At 36.0% G+C, this 7,389-nt stretch overlaps 1 pseudogene; it reads right to left on the reverse strand.

Annotated features, from left to right (window-relative positions):
- Window positions 1–3,255: 3,255 nt before the first annotated feature.
- LOC149136528 (uncharacterized) lies at window positions 3,256–4,915 on the reverse strand (annotated as a pseudogene).
- Window positions 4,916–7,389: the final 2,474 nt, after the last annotated feature.

The raw sequence follows: 7,389 nt of genomic DNA on the forward strand, positions 1-7,389 counted from the left end.
TCCCAAAGACACTACAGTCACTTTCAAACATATTTCTGTTTACATTTTCGCCTGTTGTGGGTACAAAAGGCATTGTTGTTTTTACATTTATTAACACTGTTGGTGTGAGCATTTGATACTATCAATGTTCTATTTTTCTGATTGTAAAAAGGGTTCTGTTCACTTTTAGTGTTGGGACGTTCCCGTTTGTTGTTGGTTTATGCCATAACATCTACACGACCTAAAAGCATTCTTTGGAACGAAAAGTGCTTAGCCAACGGATCACACGTGCTATGAAAACCCCTTTCTGAGAAGCGACTATTTACTTGACCATCGACCAGTTGTTATGCATTGCAATAAGCAAGTCTGTGAACACGGACCCAAACTAGCTACTTTCAGCACAACCACCAAGTAACGATGTTCGACTTTATCGAGTATTTTCAGCTGTTCTCAGTTGATCAGATCCCCATAGCATGGGAGTGCAGTGTCGTGGATGAAGCTACATCGTGCTCGTTTGCGCTTCCCCGATCAAAATATCAACTAAAAGCGTCAACCTTGACCAAAATTTTCAACTCTACTTTCAGCAGAGTTGTGCACTGAAAGATGACTACTTCGTACTCTTTGTTTGGGTCCTTTCTCAGTAGCGTTGCCAATTCCAGTTTCACCGCACTAGGAATTTTCCCATTCAGCTGTCAATTGCGACAGACGTCTGTCATGAACTCATAAAATTTGTTTCCACAAATCATCCAAAGTAGAAAAGTCATATCTTATGCAACTGCCCTGCTTTATCGGTTTTCTTATACTACTCTTCATCCTCCATCGTGAACCGTTTCAGGCAGTCAGCACAAGCAGTAAAGTTCATGCCCATCTCTGATTCGCTGCCAGTCTACAACAGTCAAGTAAACTGCTGCTGGAAACCCGTGCATCTCCCGATCTGTCAACGGCTGCATTGAAGCTGTGTTGTCACATTTCACTTACAACACTAGGGCCTATCAAGGCGGCGAGCTGGCAGAAACGTTAGCACGCTGGGCGAAATGCTTAGCGGTATTTCGTCTGCCGCTACGTTCTGAGTTCAAATTCCGCCGAGGTCGACTTTGCCTTTCATCCTTTCGGGGTCGATTAAATAAGTACCAGTTACGCACTGGGGTCGATATAATCGACATAATCCGTTTGTCTGTCTTTGTTTGTCCCCTCTGTGTGTAGCCCCTTGTGGGTAGTAAAGAAATAACACTAGGGCCTATCAAAGAACTTTAAATCCTTCGTGTTTTAGCGCACAGGCTCTTGCTCTAATAACGCAACCTCCATGTTTCGCACTGAAATGAAATTGTCGAGAGTTACTCTTACCAGTAGCTTCGGTCACGATGCCTTTGCTAATTGCTTCTTCTAGCTTGCTAGCTAGTTCCCCTTCCAATCTTGTTCTCTATCCACAGCACAGCCCACCACTAGTCCCTGTAGTCTTACCATGCCGGTAAGGACGCGTTTATTTCATTTTAAGTAATCAGGCCTCTGTCTGTGGGTCTAAATTGACCGTGTAGATCACAAATTTGTGGTATGTGCAGACATCAGTTTGCACTGGGAACTACCTACGCTGTTTATATCTATCGACCTTAAATATGCAACAACTAGCAACAAGTTTAAGATTTCATTGGTGTTTATTTAAGATTATCTTTCATAAATGTGTTTACAAATTCTTGTGTCAACATTATTTCTGTTTGAACGGTTGCAAGATTCATTGTCTGTTCCGTAAACATTTTGATTTTTCTGCTTTTCTGCAACATTTTATTAATTACTTTATATTTTATCGAACAGTAAAAGTCGGTTAGAAATTGACAACGGATGTAATTTATTTACGTTATTTATTTTTGTATCGAGAATGTCATATACTGAGAAGTTATTCGGAAAAATAATTTTAGAAAATATAAAGACATATCGACCCAAAAACTGATATGAAAAATTAAAATATAGATAAAATATTTTAAATACGCAATAAGACTAACAATGACGAGGTATCAATAGCAGCTATTTCTCTTTCTTATTATATATGTTTCAGTTTTTCTTTCTTTCTTACTTACTTTAGAGAAGGAGAAGAGTTAAACATATGTATGATATCGAACGAACACAATATTTAATTTATCTAGTGTTAATGTGTGTGTGTAAATATATATATGTGTGTGTGTGTGTGTGTGTGTGTGTGTGTCAGTGTGTGTATACATACATACATATATATTATATGTATATGTGTATATATATATATATATATATATATATATATATATACACACACACAGACACACACACACACACATATACATATATATATGTGTGTGTGTGTGTGTGTGTGTGTGCGTGTGTGTGTGTGTGTGCGTGCGCGCGTGCGTGTGTGTGCGTGTGTGTGTGTGTGTATACACGCACACATACATACTTGATGCCTTCACAGAATTTTGCGGTTTCTACATGTTGGGAGAAAATAGTTTACTTCTATGAAATTCAACAACAATCCTAAAGTAATAAATATATGTTTTTTTTTTATCTAGAATTAAGCAATATATATTATGCTATTATGCTACATTGATCAGCAGAGTTGATTTTTTTTTCTAAACCGCTAATCTAATTCAACATCTAATTCATAAATACGTGTATATTACATTTTTCTCTCAAATTCTTGTTCACAAGTGTATAAAACTTAATACATGTGTATGGGATAGTATGTGAGTGTGGATTTTCTACTTGTGCTCTTATCTGTGCGTTGTGTGTGTATGTGTGTCAGAATGCATTAGGCACAGTGGAGTAGTACTTAGACTTCGGTAACATCGTGAACTCGTCTTACTTACTAGGTTGTGATATTCACGTTTCTCTACCATTTTGGAGGGTAATTGAATATTCATCTACGAAACTGGATACATTAATGTAATGTGATAGCGGTTAGTTGAATAATAAATCGATGAAATTTTGAAAAGGACATATAAATGAGGATTACAGTTGGCTATAACCAGAGTAGCTGAATAAATAATGTTTTTGATGTATAGTTCAAACCTTTTTAACCAAGAACAGAAAAATTGATTATCTCAAAAATGTTTCGCTGGGAAATGTGAAATGTGTGTAAGAGTTTGAAGAATTGAAAAGTCTTTATTAAGTCTTTAACAAAGAGTAATTCCACCACCGATATCGCCCAACACATACACACTTGTTGAGACATCCAACGACACATACCCTCAGGTAATGATTTAGTATTAAATGATTTATTATATTCATTATATAATTACTTTCCTCCTTACGTTTAACGACAGTGTATAAATGAAAAAAAATTACATCCAGATCTTTTCCAATTGCAAGTATATTTTCCACTCCGTTGCTTATTTCAATGAATTATCATTTTTGCTGTTGCCATCAGTAATTTTACAAATACACGCGTAGACGTTACTCATTAAACCAAAGTGAGAGCTTGAGGGTGTTCGCTCTACCTGTTAGAAATAGGAAACAAATCTCCCTTAAATAGGAATATATTTGATAATGTTGTCCTAGATACACTGCGCCAGAAAGAATGGTGAGATGCTCAGGGCTGTTCATTCGTGTTTACTTAGGGCTCGACAGCAACAAAAATAATCTGCCATCATGACTGCACCTCAGCGTCCCTGATACATGGTCTCCATCTCTTTCATGTCCTGATGGAATCTCTCCCCCTGCTCGTCTCTCGTTGATCCCAGATTCTCAGGAAACCGATCCGTATGTGAGAATAAGTAATGCATTATTATGCTCATGTTGCATCCGAGGTTTATGAAAGCAGTCAGAATATTGGTGACAAGTTCTGCGTAGTTCCTCGCCTTGTTGTTGCCAATCAGAACAAAAGGCTTCCACGATTCCAGTTCCACTCCGTTCATTGAGTTTTCAAACTCAGGTTCTCTGATGAGCTGACGGATTTGAGGACCGTCAAAGATGCCAGTTTCCAACTTCTCAATAATCAATCCTGGAAAAGCTTGGCACAACTAAGTGAAGTAGCCACCATCCTTGTGTGCAGTAGTGGGAAGAGTATTCTGTCTCTGTCCACCAAAACGTTGTTTATAAGGTTCTTAGCTCTACAAGGTACCAATTCCTCCCTTAAAGGTCAGTCCTTCTTGTAATGTTGAGCAGTGTTCCTACTATCCCACATGCAAAGAAAGCATGGATACTCAGTGAACCCAGACTGTTGTCCCAACAAAACTTCACCATCTTCAGGTCAACACAAATAAACTACTGATGCTGATCATAACGAATTTTCTCCAGCACATACTTCACCCCTTCATACTTCTCTTTCAGTGTAGTCGAGTGATCGAGGGGTATAGAGGTAAACTGGTTACCATTGTGCAGCAGAACACATTTCAGGGATCGCTTGCTGCTGTTAATGAATAGTCTCCAATCTTTGGGTTCGTACTGTGGCACTCCAAGCTTGTGCAGAAGATGAGCAATGTCTGTACAGTACACCAAGTCCTTCTCTTCAGAGAAAAAAAAAGGATGTATTCTTGATGCCTGTTGTGGTAGAAGCTGATGCGAGCACTGTCAGAGAGGAGGGTTTTTTCCCTTCGATCTGGATGCTAACAGTTCGGCAGAGGACTTTGACAATCCGAGATCGAGAACCAGATCATTTAGCTCCTTTCTTAGAAAAAGGATGTGGAGCATCATCGTCAAGAACTACTTATTCGTCTTGAACACTGGAGGATTCTTCGTCACTAATGTCAGGAAGTCCTCCGAAGACAAGTACTGGAATTTCATCACAGTGAACTACAGGACGACGTGTTGGTTGAAGATCAGAATACTTGAGGCTGCTCCTGTTCGTTTTGTTGATCCCAGTCACATCAATAGCGAAGACGTAACAGTCAGTGCTATGGTTTGTCGGCTCCCTCCAAACCATGGGAATTCCAAACTTCAGACAACTCTTCTTGTCCTTGGTCCACTGACGCATATTCTCGGTGCATACCAAAATAAGCAAAGTAAGCACGTTTTATGAAACTGGATTTCTGTTAGGGACAAGGTGTATTCACCGCTGATGCAGCAGAATACGTTGGGCTTACATTTGCAAGATCTTCTAGTCGAAGCCATTTCATTCACCTGTAAAATAAAAATACCAATTAGTCATAGATAAGCGCATGCAAACTCTTCTGAGTTCGTTTATTTCAAGAAATAAAAAAGAATTTTGCATCATATAAAGCAAAAATACCCGTACATGTAAACAAAAACGTAAAAAATAACACGTGGCCATTGTTCAAATAGCTGACCTGATAGAGCAAAACTAATGTAATTTTTGGATTTAGCACATCAAAATTGTCCTAAATCAGCTAAAAAAAATTTAGACAATAATAAATTTCACTAAATAAAAATACCAAGATTGTCTATTGGTACTTTGCAAAAGATGGGATCAGGAAAATACTAACGAAATTATAGAAGTACAATAGGATTTAACAAAAGTAAGTTATCTCTCGATGTAATCCGATATTCAACGTTTTATTACCAACCTAAATTTCTATCATCTCTTCTCCTTCTGAAGAAGTTAAATATAATGGAAATAACGTGTATGATATCTTCATATATTTGTATTCGTTGCAGATGAACAAGTGACTGAAAATGTAACAATCGACTATGTGGGCGTCACTATAGATTTCCTCGTGAATCAAGGCAGAATGTGAAATGTCTGTTGAAGAAGAGCGATTGACACCAAACTACATTCAGTAATCTTTTCATATTTTATTTGTTTCAGTCATTGGACTTCGACCATGGTGAGGTACCACTTTGACTCCAGCACTTATTTTTTAAAGCCTGATACTTATTGTAGCAGTCATTTTTGCCGAACTGATAAGTTACAGCGGCGTAAACAAACTAACATCGGTTGTCAAGCGATGGAGGGATAGACACAAGCACAGACACACACATACATATACACACACACACATGCACACGCACGCGCACGCACCCACACACACACGCACATACATATATACATATATATATATATATATATATATATATATATATATATATATATATATATATATATATAGTATATATATATATATATATATGTATATATATATATATATATATATATATATATATATATATATATATATATATATATATATATATATATATATAATATCATGGATGTATACACACATACAAACGACGAGCTTCATTCCGTCGACAAAATCTACTTACAAGACTTTGCTCAGCCCGGTGTTATAGTAGAAGACACTTGCATAAGGAACCAATCGGTGACACTGAACCCGATACCATGTGATTGGAAAGTGAACTTTTAGCCATACTATTTTCCCGATAAGACTCTTAAAATATCTAACACTATATACCATATTTGACGAATAACTCATTACCTAGCTGCAAAAACCTATCAGTAATATGTTTAAAAACTTTAGAAGAATATTGTATCGGAAACTTAAGACAGAAACTTTCAGTAAAAATTCATAATGGCAATTAATTTTTTTTATTTAGGCGGGGTGTTCTTCATTCTCAATAATCAACACTTAAAAATGTACATTCTTGGTCATAAGAATTGATGGAGTTAAAGGTCAAGATGATAAGGTATTCGATCTGTCAGAAGTAATTATACTCAACTGCGTATTGAAAATAATTAATTCTTTGTAATATGTCCAATGTTTTGATAATTTTTGCAGACGTCAATGATTTTGATCGAATTTCTAAACTAACGGGACAGGCTGAAGGATTTGTTCTAACTTAACTTTTATAATGTTACCGATTCATGAATAATCTACAAATTATTCAATTGAAAGATTGCCAATTCACCAAAACATCAGAGATTGTCGACACGATGCGAGATAGCAACTATTATAAAAATGTCTGTTGATACAAAATCCGACAATAATTGTTTACACTCGCTTCAATGGACGCCAAAAATTATTGATGGAAGTTTTTTGATTGGGTTGTTTGTTTTCTTATTGTCTCAAGATGGAGATGAAATTCAATACGGCTAAAAGGAAGCAATTCAAAAATATCGAAAACATTGGAAAGTATTGACACGATACATTCAAATATAAATAAAGAGAAACATATTTACTTGGGTATAGACTTTCTATTGGATATTAAAACACAGAGGCTATATAACAAGACAAAACTAATCAGATAAAAAGAAATCCCTTGACGCTATTGTTAGGTTAGTCCATGTTTGTTAATTACTGTAAATAATTTGTCGTTAAAACTAAAGACAAAAGTAAAATTCTTCAGAGATGAATGAAGAAGCTGACACAACAAATAGTTAAAATATGTCTTTGAAAGATCTTGAAGTTTACTTTCCTTTGATAGAAACGTGCTGCTTTATCAATACAGTCGTAATCTAATTGTATAATAATAATAATAATAATAATAATAATAATAATAATAATAATAATAATAATAATAATAATAATA

Source organism: Octopus bimaculoides, chromosome 3 (genome assembly GCF_046866305.1).
Source record: "Octopus bimaculoides isolate indiv1 chromosome 3, ASM4686630v1, whole genome shotgun sequence".
NCBI classification, from domain to species: Eukaryota; Metazoa; Mollusca; class Cephalopoda; order Octopoda; family Octopodidae; genus Octopus; species Octopus bimaculoides.